This window comes from Chiloscyllium plagiosum, chromosome 28 (genome assembly GCF_004010195.1).
Source record: "Chiloscyllium plagiosum isolate BGI_BamShark_2017 chromosome 28, ASM401019v2, whole genome shotgun sequence".
NCBI classification, from domain to species: Eukaryota; Metazoa; Chordata; class Chondrichthyes; order Orectolobiformes; family Hemiscylliidae; genus Chiloscyllium; species Chiloscyllium plagiosum.
Window position 1 is genome coordinate 34,291,853 of NC_057737.1, and position 13,554 is coordinate 34,305,406.

At 43.1% G+C, this 13,554-nt stretch overlaps 1 long non-coding RNA gene across 1 annotated transcript in view; it reads left to right on the forward strand.

The window, feature by feature from the left end:
- Positions 1-4,197: 4,197 nt before the first annotated feature.
- LOC122564108 overlaps positions 4,198-13,554 on the forward strand; it is a 17,634-nt gene continuing 8,277 nt past the window's right edge. The window contains exon 1 of the long non-coding RNA XR_006315820.1: positions 4,198-4,273. This is a non-coding gene — a long non-coding RNA (uncharacterized LOC122564108). The remainder of the gene's footprint in view (positions 4,274-13,554) is intronic.

The following is a 13,554-nucleotide window of genomic DNA, read 5'->3' on the forward strand; positions in this document are numbered from 1 at the left end:
AATTCAGATAAATGCGAGGTGCTGCATTTTGGGAAAGCAAATCTTAGCAGGACTTATATCCTTAATGGTAAGGTCCTAGGGAGTGTTGCTGAACAAAGAGACCTTGGAGTGCAGGTTCATAGCTCCTTGAAAGTGGAGCCGCAGGTAGAAAACACAGTGAGGAAGGCGTTTGGTATGCTTTCCTTTATCAGTCAGAGTATTGAGTACAGGAGTTGGGAGGTCATGTTGTGGCTGTAAAGGACATTGGTTAGGCCACTGTTGGAATATTGCGTGCAATTCTGGTCTCCTTCCTTTTGGAAAGATATTGTGAAACTTGAAAGGGTTCAGAAAAGATTTACAAGGATGTTTCCAGGGTTGGAGAATTTGAGCTATTGGGAGAGGCTGAACAGGCTGCGGCTGTTTTCCCTGGAGTGTCAGAGGCTGAGGTGTGATCTTATAGAGGTTTACAAAATTATGAGGGGTATGGATAGGATAAATAGGCAAAGTCTTTTCCCTGGGGTCAGGGAGTCCAGAACTAGAGGGCATAGGTTTAGGGTAAGAGGGGAAAGATATAAAAGAGACCTCAGGGGCAACTTTTTCACGCAGAGGGTGGTACATGTTGGAATGAGCTGCCAGAGGATATGGTGAAGGCTGGTACAATTGCAACATTTAAGAGGCATTTATATGAATAGGGAGGATTTGGAGGGATATGGGCCGAGTGCTGGCAGGTGCGACTATATTGGACCAGGATATCTGGTTGGCATGGATGAGTGGGACCGAAGGGTCTGTTTCTGTGCTGTACATCTCTATGACTCTATGACTCTGTGTGGAAAGCCCACAGCCTGGAGAGACTGCAAGCTATAGAAGGCATGTAATAGTTAACCCTTATTTCTTTGATGTCCTGATTTATACTATGAAGAACTGTAATGTATAACGTTTAGCTTTTCTCTTTTTTTTCTATTTTTGTATGTAATCTGTTTTCATACCTAAGTTATGTACCTACCTACTTTGTACCTAAGATGGCACCTTGTGTGGTGACATTGTACACATTTCACTATATTCCTGTATTTTGTACTTGAGTACATGTGACAATAAACCTAATTCTAATTCTAATTTGATGATGCCGGTGTTGGACTGGGGTGTACAAAGTTAAAAATCACACAACACCAGGTTATCGTCCAACAGGTTTAATTGGAAGCACTAGCTTTCAGAGTGCTGCTCCTTCATCAGGTGTTTGTGGACAATTGTAAGACACAGAATATATAGCAAATTCTAATTCATTTAACTGAATACATGGGCATTGTGTGACCAGATTTCTAGATAGAATGATGATTTTTTAAAAAATTGTGCATCACATTACTGGATTAACCGTGAATATTTCTGAATTAATCTAATTGCTATTGTGTTTTGATAAAATTGCTATGCATTCTCACCATTTTCCATGTATCTGGACTAAATTCTGCATTTGTTGTAGGCTTAGAGAGAGTAGGAGTACAGTCTGGTGAGCTCCTCACAGCGACAGCTCCGTAGCTGGCTGGGGAAGAAATATCCCAGGCAGTTGACACTCAGAGACTAACTACCTGCTCAGCCCCTCAACAACAGGGATGCTGTCCCCATGCACAGGAAGTGACAGGAGTTTCAGACAGTTATGTGAGATATATTGGTCCTCATTGTTCAGAAGCTGTAGCAGCGCAGTGAATCATGCATCTATCTTGGCTGCATCCATAGACAAGGCAGAAGTGAGGACTGCAGATGCTGGAAATCAGAGTCTAGATTAGAGTAGTGCTGAAAAAGCACAGCAGGTCAAACAGCATCCGAGGAGCAGGAAAATCGACGTTTCGGGCAAGAGTCCCCAATCAGGAATGAAGGCCATCCGTGGACAGTTGGGGCCTATCTATATCAACCTATCTTCTCAGGGTCTGGTGGAGAGGAGCTTGCACCTGCACTTCATTGCCCCAGCCATTGGTCGTCAGGATTGAAGGGAAGGTGACAGGAAATGTGGTGAACTTTCCAGGTGCCCTTTCTCACAAGGAGACAGGGTGGTGCCAGGAGGCATCCAGCTAGAGAAGGAATCACACACAATGACCTCAGATGTAAATATTCAAGATACTCCAAAGAGTGCCAGGCCCACCACCCTAAACTTGCTTGCCCCTCTCCCACCCCTCGAAATTCATGCTGAGTTCTGACCCTATCAGAAAATGCCCATGGGATCATCCAACAAAACCCCAGGGCCTACAGACTCCACTGCAAGCTGACTGCCTCCCCAGCTGTGGAACAAGAGAATACACAAGAAATAGTGGGAGGGAGAGAGAAGAGTTATTGAGGACGCTTTGGTGACAATGCATAGTTTTTATAAATGTCACTGATTTCACCTTTCATCTGGTAGACCATCTCATTATTTAGTCCTGAATGCCATTGTTATAGCATGATGCATAATTCCATGGATACAGACAATGTTGCAAGATGGAGGTCTGTGCTGAGAGCCTGCTGCATTATCTAAAAGCAACAGGAAATTGTCATGTCTTGGGCTAAGATGCTGATAAAACCTTTGGCCTTCTTTGCGCAAGGGAATAAAAACTCTACAGTACAGTACAGTGCATAGTCTGTGTGCAATGTTCTTTTCTTTTAAAAGCCCAAACACCTGATGGGTCCTCCAGCCCCCTCTCTTACAAGTTGAGCCACTTATCCAATCCTCTCCTATTGTGATTGCAGTCATTTTCTTCCACATTGCACATTTTTGATTTCTAGCACGATGGAGGATGACAGTGAATGCTCTTGGTCAGTGGCCTGTAAACTTTACCTCAACGTGTGGGTGAGTCTTAAACATCCATAGCCCTTCCTATGCATCCCATAGACTTTACATCTTCCCAGGTCCCCAACCAACCCATGTACTTGTGCCTACATCTGCAATCTTTCACACCCAGTCTCTGGCACATGAAGGAGAAGCCAGTGCTTATACATTCCCCAACTACCATTGAAGCCAGGGGTGAAACAAACTCCCCTCCTGCACGATCCATTTCCATTCCTTTATGTAATCCTCCCTTTCCGATATTGTTGCCTCCCTTTAAAATTATCCTCCAGAGGAGAACTACTCGGACCCTTGACTGGTGGCTATACATTTCATAGAATCATAGGGTCATAGAGTCATACAGCACAGAAACAGATCTTCGGTCTAACTCGTCCACACTGACCAGATATCCTAAACGAAGCTAGTCCCGTTTGCCAGCATTTGGCTCTTATCCCTCTAAGCCCCTCCTGTTCATGAACCCATTCAAATGCCTTTTAAAAGTTACTATTGTACTAGCCTCCACCACTTCCTCTGGCAGTTCGTTCCATACATGCACCACCCTCTGCATGAAAATTTTACCCCTTAGGTCCCTTTTAAATCTTTCCCCTCTCCCCTTAAAACAATGTTCTCTGATTTTGGACTTCCCTACCCTGGAAAAGTGGCCTTGGCCATTCACCCTATCCAAGCCACTCATGTTTTTATAAATCTCTATAAGGTCTCCCCTCAGGCCCTGACACCCCAGAGGAAAAAGCCCCATGCTATTCTGCCTCTCCTGATAGCTCAAATTCTCCAATCCTGGAAACATCCTGCAGATGCTGGAGATCAGAGTCAAAAAGTGTGGTGCTGGAAAAGCAGAGCAGGTCAGGCAGCATCCAAGGAGCAGGGGAATTGACGTTTCAGGCATAAGCTCTTCATTAGGAATGGGGGCTTATGCCTGAAACATCGATTCTCCTGCTCCTCGGATGCTACCCGACCTGCTGTGCTTTTCCAGCGCCACATTTTTTGACTTTGGTGAGCACTACCCCTCTAAGTTGCATGCAACGTGTTTGCCATATAAACATGGTGTGAGGCTGAGATTAATACAACACACTGCTGTGCAGTAAGATTATTCACCATTGATTGAGGAATGTTGACCAACAAGGTAAGCTGCATTAATTGGTATAGCAAGACAAGGTAAGGCAAGGCAGTGATGGTGTGAGCATACAGATAAGTGCTATGTGGATGACTGCTAATTGAGCAAGTGATCAGCCCTGAGATGTAGCCTGGTTGAATCCTTCAGCTGGTTATGTTTGGACACACAGTCTTTCAATGACAGCTCCCAATGCACTCAATGGGTCTGTGCTTCCAGAGCACCCAAGGATGACATGATGGTCATGAAGGTTGGCAAACACTGGATGACAATGTTTGGGGATGAGAGCTGTGTGTGGCAGGTGATCATGGATCTTGGCCTGTGATGCAGTTCCGTTGTCCGCAACATGGGGAAAGCTGTGATTTGAATTGGGCCAGGTACCTATTCTGGTTTCCATGTAAAGTTTTCTTGATGTCTAGCTTTTTATGTACGTTTGTTAAAATAGAAAGCTGAATATTAATGAGGGAAATTGTGCCATTATCAGGGCATTAAATAAGCAATAATTATTCTTAATTGGCCAACTTGCAACCTGACTAAAGCATAAACACTGGACAGAGTCCCTCCTGATGTTGAGAAAAATCTTGCTTGACCTGTCTAAATCTGCTGCACATTTCACCATAGCCAATGTCACTGTAGTAAATTCTGCACAATTTTGCATTTCAGTTTCATTGCAGCCCTATTGAAACTTGTAGATGGTTTAAAAGTCTGAGCTCTGTATTGCATGAATGCTTTATAATTTGAAATTCCAGTACAGCAACATTCTTGAGGCCAGCAAGGCACTACACTTTGGATAAGTAGGGTGAGGCTCAGTCAGCAGATCTCTTTTCTTATACAACACCAAAGTAATTCATTAATTTACTGAAAACATATCTGATCAATGTGTGGGGATTTAACTAAAAATGTGCTTTAGTTCTTCATTTTACCCTCCTAACTTTCTGATTGCAAAATGTATTTTCCATTGGTTGTCTATGTGAGGCTGCTAACTCTCTTTAGCCAAATTCTCAGAGTTTTAATCACTTGATCTATTGTCTTCTACCTCACCCACTCAAAATGTCTGCTTACTCAACTGCTTCTATAATAAATGAATTGCTCAATGAAAATTAGGTGGGAAAGCTTTTTTAAGTACTTACAATTTTATCCAACATTACATGAAACATGTCTGGGAGGCTAATTTTCAATTCTTGTGGTTCCTGAACTACCCTGGAAGGTTGGTGAGTCAGAAATGGAGTATAGAGTCAAAAGGTGTGGTGCTAGAAAAACACAGCCGATCAGGCAGCATCTAAGGAGCAGGAGAGTCGTCGTTTCGAGCATAAGTTCTTCATCAGGAATGGAGTACATCAATTTAAGTTAACTGTTAAAGAATTACAAATGAGGTTTGGATTTTCATTTAGAATTCTAGATTGTTAAAATATCAGAAAGTGAAGTACCTTTGAATAGGAAATAGGTAAATATTGGAAAAACAAAAGGTAAAGGGTCATGAGTGACTTTTACCACAATGTGAATGGCACTTTCAGAGCAATGTCACAGCTGAAGTGAACTGAATGGCCTTTTTCCAGAGGTGTGCAACAGCATCTTGATCAGGAAAAATCCAGAAGTAGAATGCCTGGAGGGAATTGTTACTTCTCCTGCTGAGAAATCATGGACAATAGTAAAGTGGCTATCTGTTTTTGTTTGATTTTTTTTAAAGTGGGGAAAAGGGATGTGCATAATAGACAGCCAAAGCATTTACCTTCCCTATTCATCATTCCTAGGTGTTTACATTCAACCGACAGAAGGGTGTTTTAAATTTGATCAGAAGGTGAAAATGAATTGGACACTTCTTTTACATCCCACCCAGTGTACAGGCGTGCAAATAAGATGGAATATAAGACAGGCAAGTGATTCACCAATGTCCATTTTTCACTGATAGTAAGGTATAAATTACTGGCATTATTCAATTTTACATTATTGGCCTTTGTCCTTTCCAATGCCAGTGAAAGTTAAGAATAGTGGTTAGCAAGATTAGATCACATGAACTACAGGGCAAACTAGCCATTTGGACACAGAACTGGTTTGAAGGTAGAAGACAGAGTGTGGTGGTAGAGGGTCGCCTTTCAGACTGGAGGCCTCTGACCAGTGATGTGCCACAGGGATCGGTGCTGGGTCATTGGTTAGGCCACGTTTGGAATACTGAATTCAATTCTGGTCTCCCTGCTATCAGAAGCATGCTGTGAAACTTAAATGAGTTCAGAAAAGATTTACAAGGATGTTGCCAGGGTTGGAGGGCTTGAGCTACGGGAGAGGCTGAATAGACTGGGTATTTTCGCTGGAGTGTCAGAGGCTGAGGCATGACCGTACACAGGTTCATAACTCAGGAGGGCCATGGATAGGTTGAATAACCAAGGTTTTTTTTCTCTGGGTGGGGGGGGGGAGTCAAAAACTAGATTTAGGGTGAGAGGGGAAAGATTTAAAAGGGAACTTTTTCACACAGAGGGTGGTGCATGTATGGAAGAAGCTGCCAGAGGAAGTGTTGGAGACTGGTACAATTACAACATTTTAAAAGGCATCGGGATGGGTATATGAATAGGAAGGGTTTAGAGGGATAAGGGCCAAATGCTGGCAAATGGGACTAATTAGTTTAGGATACCTGATCGGCATGGACAAGTTGGACCGAAGGGTTTCTTTCTGTGCTGTACAACTCTATGACCCAAAGAACAAAGAAAAAATGTCATCTGTCCTAATGCCTGGGAATTTTATTTTTAGTTTAACCTGTCTGACACTCAAAAAAAAATTCAAAGTCACGTTCAAGTGTTTTCAAGAGAATACTTGAGAAATCCAGACAAGTAAATATCCGTTCACTATGGGATTCATTTTAGATTGAGTCCTTCAACCATACAGAAAAGAACAAATAGATATTTTTAATTAATCACTTCTGATATACTGTATATCTTCAACAAGTGCGACATGTACCCCGGCATTCTGGCCAATGAGTAGAGACGCTACCATGTTGCCACAAGATCCTAAACACTTTGCAGTTGTAATGACTGATTAGTTCAGACTTGTTATGGTACTTTTAGCTGTGCAGAACCCATTGGGGATGGGGGTGCATTGATCAATATGTAAATCCCTGCTCCAAGGTAACTTCAGGTTTTATCAGAATAAAGGTGACACTTTAAGTCAGACAATGCATTTTAGGTGAGAGGCCATGTTTCAAGTCTATTTGTTTCTCATTCCTGGAGCCAGACTGGTTTTATTTCCAAAGTATGAATTTATATAATGCCACATTGGCTGACTGTTTACAGATTGTGTGCTTTTTGAGCAAAATAGAATATATCTGCAAATTCAAATACTCAAAAGTAATTTCATGTGTGTGTGTGTATATACACCTGTGAGAGAGTGTGAGTGCCTGTGTGTGTCTGAGAGAGGGTCTGTGTGAGTATGCATGAGTGTTTGTATGACAGAGTATGAATGTGTGTGTGTGTTTGTGGGAGGATATACATGTGAGAGTGTGTGTGTTTGTGTGTGAGAGAGAGTGTGTGTGTATGAGATAGGGTCTGTGTGAGTGTGTGAGCGCATGTGTCCGCATGTGTGAGTTTGTGCGTGTATAGTATGGTGGGGTCACCGGTACTGTGACATGAACCCAAAATCCCAGTTGAGGCCGTCCTCATGGGTACCAAACATGGCTATCAGCCTCTGTTCAGCAACTCTGCGTTGTTGCGCTTCCCAAAGTCCGCCTTGGAGGAGGTTCGCCTGAAGATCCGAGGCTGAATGTCTTTGACTGCTGAAGTGTTCCTCCACTGGGAGGGAACATCCCTGTCCAATCAAGCCCTACACATACACAGGATCTGCTTGGAAGAGGGGAAACGCAACAAACACCTGAAGGTGTTGAGGGATGCCCTCATAAAGAGTGTAGAATGATTGTAGGAAATAGGAAACTTAGATCTGCATGCAAGAGCTTGCAAGGAGTCGACCATATCCAGTGCCATTTTGCACCTTGCACCTGATGACACCACCATAGTCGGTCGAATCTCAGATAGTGACGAAACAGACTACAGACGGGAGGTGGAAGACCGGAAAGGTGGTGTACTGAGGACAACCTAGCTCTCAATGCCAGCAAAACCAAGGAACTCATTATTGACTTTTGGCGGGATGTTACTCATGCCTCCCTACACATTAACAGCACAGAGGTGGAACGCGTGGAGAGTGTCAAGCACCTGGGAGTGGTCAGCCACAACAAGCTTTCTTGGACTCTTCACATGGACGCATTGGATACAAAGGCCCAACAACATCTTTTCTTCCTCAGGCAGCTGGGGAAATTTGTCATGACGGTGAATACCTTTGCTAACTTTTATAGATGTGCCTTTGAGAGAATTCTGTCTGGATGTACCACTACCTGGTATGGCAACTGTATCATTCAAGATCGAAGACGGTTACAGAGAGTGGTGAACTCAGCCCAGACAATCACAAAGGCCAATCTGCCATCTATAGAATCCATTTACCAGGCCCGCTGTCAAGGAAAGGCTGCCAGCAATCTTAAAAATCCATCCCACTCTGGGAATGTTTTTTCACAATCTCTACCATCTGGGAGAAGGTAGAGAAGCCTGAAGACACTCACTATCTGGTTTCAAAACAGTTTCTACCCTATAGTTGTTAGAATAGAACAAAGAACAAAGAACAAAGAAAATTTACAGCCCAGGAACAGGCCCTTCGGCCCTCCAAGCCTGAGCCGATCCAAATGCACTGTCTAAACCTGTCCGTCAATTCCTTAGCATCTGTATCCCTCTGCTCATGCACTATGTCCAGATGCATCTTAAATAAATCTACCGTGCCTGCCTCTACCACCTCTGCTGGCAACAAGTTCCAGACGCCCACCACCCTCTGTGTAAAGTACATGCCGCATGTATTCCCCTTAAACTTTCCACCTCTCACCTTGAAAGCGTGACCTATCGTTATTGAATCCTTCACCCTGGGAAAAAGCTTGTCTCTATCCACCCTGTCTATACCCTTCATGATTTTGTAAACCTCAGTCAGGTTCCCCCTCAATCTCCTTTTTTCTAATGAAAATAAACCTAACCTACTCAACCTCTCTTCATAGCTAGCACCTTCCATACCAGGCAACATCCTCATAAATCTTCTCTGCAACCTTTCCAGAGTGTCCATATTCTTTTGGTAATGTGGCGACCAGAACTATACACAGTATTCTAAATGCGGCCAAACCAATGTCTTGTACAATTTTAACATAACTTGCCAGCTCTTATACTCAATACCCCATCCAATGAAGGCTAGCATACTGTATGCCTTCTTGACCACTCTATCCACCTATGCAGCAAACTTCAGGGTACAATTAACCTGCACTCCCAGATCTCTCTGCCCATCAACTTTTTCCAAGGCTCTTCTGTTCTTTGTATAATTCGCTCTAGAATTAGTCTTGCCTAGATGCATCACCTCACATGGACCAACAAGCTCTTAGCATTTGCCTGTACCTGTGTTTTTGTTTTTGCCGCTGTTTACCTATTATTTACTTATCTATTATTTACTTATCTATGCTACTTAACTCTATATTGCTCAGAAGACAAAGCTTTTCAATGTGCCTCAGTGCACGTGACAATAAATTCAATTCATAGTCATAGAGTCATAGAGTCACAGAGATGTACAGCACGGGAACAGACCCCTCGATCCAACTTGTCCATGCCGACCAGATATCCCAAACCAATCTAGTCCCACCTGCCAGCACCTGGCCCATATCCCTCCAAATCCTTCCTATTCATATACCCATCCAAATGCCTTTTAAATGTTGCAATTGTACCAGCCTCCACCACTTCCTCTGGCAGCTCATTCCATAAACGTACCAACCTCTGAGTGAAAAAATTGCCCCTTAGGTCTCTTTTATATCTTTCCCCTCTCACCCTAAACCTATGGCCTGTAGTTCTGGACTCCCCCACCCCAGGGAGAAGACTTTGTCTATTTATCCTATCCAATTCGATTCAATTCAATTCATAAGGTTGGTATAAAATCCTCAACTTATCGATTGCCAGTTCCGACGTGCCACAGCGAAAAACTGTCATGACCTCCTCAGGAGACAGACAAGGTATGTGACTAATCGGGTACCCTTCATTGTCCAGTACTTTCTGAGAGCGGAGAGACTGCTCCATGTTCTTTGCAGCCTTCAACACATTATTGATGATGATGAGCTCCTCTCCAAGATCTTCCCTAAGACTCCACTTCTAGCCTTCAAAGAACCACCAAACCTTAAATAGACCATTGTTCACAGCAAACTGTCCAACCTTCAGGACAACATTGACCACAGCACCATGCAACCCTGTCATGGCAACCACTGCAAAACATGGATACTACCATTACACAATTGGACATCACCCACTATGTGCATGGCACATGTGACTCGACTAATGTTACCTATCTCATATGCTGCAAGCAAGAGTGCCCGGAGGCATGGTATTATTGGCGAGACCGTGCAGACACTGTGACAGCAGATGAATGGACACCGCGCAACAATTGCCAGTGGGGGAACACTTCAGCTGTTGAAGACATTCAGCCTCAGATCTTTAGGTAAACATCTGCCAAGGCGGATTTTGGGACATGCAACAATGCAGAGTTGCTGAACAGAGGCTGATAGGGTGGCCTCAACTGGGTTCTTGGGTTCATGTCACAATACAGGTGACCCCACCATACCATCTCTCTCACACACAAACGCTCTCACATACATATACTCACACACACTCATACTTTCACACACAAACACATATGCATACTCACACAGACCCTCTCTCATAGATACACACTCACACTCACACTCATAGGCATATACTTCCTCACACTTGCACATACTCTCTCTCAAGCACACACACTTGCACACGCTCACGTGTATGCTCTCACACACATATAATCCCTCACACTCAATCACACTCCCTCTCAAGCACACACGTACTATCTCTCTCAAGAGCACATGCGCGCGTGTGCGTGCACATGCACACACACACACTCACAGACATGCACTCTTTCTCCCTCTCCCTCACACACATGCATGCACACACATAAATCTATGCGGTGAAATTGCATTTGCAGATTTGAATTTGCAGATACATTCTATTTTGTTCAAAAAGCACACAATCTGTAGACAGTCTATGTGGCATTTCATAAATTCTTACTTTGGAAATAAAACCAGTCTGACTCCAGGATGAGATACAAGCAGACTTGAAACATGGTCTCACGTCTAAAATGCATTGTTTAACTTAAAATGTCACCCTTATTCTGATAAAATGTGAAGTTATCTTGAGACAGAGAATTACATAGTAATCAATTGAAACCTGCATCCCCATTCTAACTGTTTAAAGACTTAATAGCCATCTAGGTTTGTTCAATACGTTCGCATAAGCTGTATGATCCTTTGATCTTTTACTATAAATTCTGTGTCAATGTATTCTCTCTCACTAGCTGCCTGAGTTGGAGATGCCAGTATTGGACTGGGGTGTACAAAGTTAAAAATCACACAACACCAGGTTATAGTCCAACAGGTTTAATTGGAAGCACACTAGCTTTTGGAGCGACGCTCCTTCATCAGGGGATAGTCACCTGACCATTCCCTGATGAAGGAGCGTCGCTCCGAAAGCTAGTGTGCTTCCAAATAAACCTGTTGGACTGTAACCTGGTGTTGTGTGATTTTTAACCTTAGCTGGCTGAGGAAGGAGTAGGATCCGAAACTTTGCAGTTTCAAATAAACCTGTTGGGCTAAACCTGATGAAGTATGATTTTTAACTTAGAGCACACTGTGGATGAACATGAGACTTAAATTAATATAAAGAAAACATAAAATATTGGAAATTTAAATCAGAACAGCATCTGCAGAGAAAGAAGCAGAAATGTTTCAGCTAAGAGCTGGGAACAGTTTGAAACGTAATCAGTTTGAAGTGAGTGTAAGGGTGTGAAAATAGCAAAAGGGGACATGATGGAAAATAGAAGAGTTTAAGTGATGAAAGTGTTGGTGATACAAGACCCAAGAGACTGGCAATGGGAAAAGTAAAGAAACAGTGTGTTTAGGGTTGGTGTGCATGGCAGAATGATGAACTGCTGCTCTTTGAAAACAAACACCTGGCTGAAGTGAAGCTGAACTAAACCCAGCAAGGAGAAAGGGAACAAAATGTTGCAAAGTTTATGGTTTGAAATCGTTGAACTAAATATTGGGTTTCATGTGTTAATAACTTGATGCCAGTGGAATACAGAATTCTTTCTTCATGATCTTTGGTTGTCTGTGTGTTCAACTTTAATGTCGTATTGGGTTTGGAAGGATATATAACACCCACTTGATAGATGAATACTTTCCATGAAGTTAGTAAAAATCACACACTAGGTTATAGTCTAACAGGTTTATTTGGAAGCACTAGCTTTCAGAATGCTGCTGCTTTATCAGGTGGTTGGCAATCACCTGATAAAGGATCAGCGCTTTGAAAGCTAGTGCTTCCAAATCAACCTATTGGACTATTACCTGGTGTTGTGTGATTTTTACTTTGTACATAGAACATAGAACATTACAGTGCAGTACAGGCCCTTCAGCCCTCGATGTTTCGCCGACCTGTCATACCAATCTGAAGCCCATCTAACCTACACTATTCCATGTATGTCCATATGCTTGTCCAATGACGACTTAAATTTACTTAAAATCTACTACCGTTGCAGGCAAAGCATTCCATACCCTTACTACTCTCTGAGTAAAGAAACTACCTCTGACATCTGTCCTATATCTATCACCCCTCAATTTAAAGCTATGCCCTCTTGTGCTCACCATCACCATACTTGGAAAAAGGCTTTCCCTGTCCACCCTATCTAACCCTCTGATTATCTTATATGTCTCTATTAAGTCACCTCTCAACCTTCTTCTCTCTAACGAAAACAGCCTCAAGTCCCTCAGCCTTTCCTCGTAAGACCTTCCCTCCATACGAGGCAACATCATAGTAAATCTCCTCTGCACCATTTCCAAAGCTTCCACATCCTTCTTATAATGCGGTGACCAGAACTGCACACAATACTCCAAGTGCGGCCGCACCAGAGTTTTGTACAGCTGTAGCATAACCTCATGGTTCCGGAACTCGATCCCTCTATTAATAAAGGTTAAAACACTGTATGTCTTCTTAACAACCCTGTCAACCTGGGTGGCAACTTTCAAGGATCTGTGTACCTGGACACCGAGATCTCTCTTCTCAGCTACACTACCAAGAATCTTACCATTAGCCCAGTACTTTGCATTCCGGTTACTCTAACCTCACATTTGTCCGCATTAAACTCCATTTGCCACCTCTCAGCCCAGCTCTGCAGCTTATCTATGTCTCTCTGTAACCTACAACATCCTTCGTCACTATCCACAACTCCACCGACCTTAGTGTCGTCTGCAATTTTACTAACCCACCCTTCTACGCCCTCATCCAGGTCGTTTATAAAAATGACAAACAGCAGTGGACCCAACACCAATCCTTGCGGTACACCACAGGTAACTGGACTCCAGGATGAACATTTCCCATCAACCACCACCCTCTGTCTTTCAGCAAGCCAATTACTGATCCAAACTGCTATATCTCCCACAAGCCCATTCCTCCGCATTTTGTACAATAGCCTACTATGGGGAACCTTATCGAACGCCTTGCTGAAATCCATATACACCACATCAACC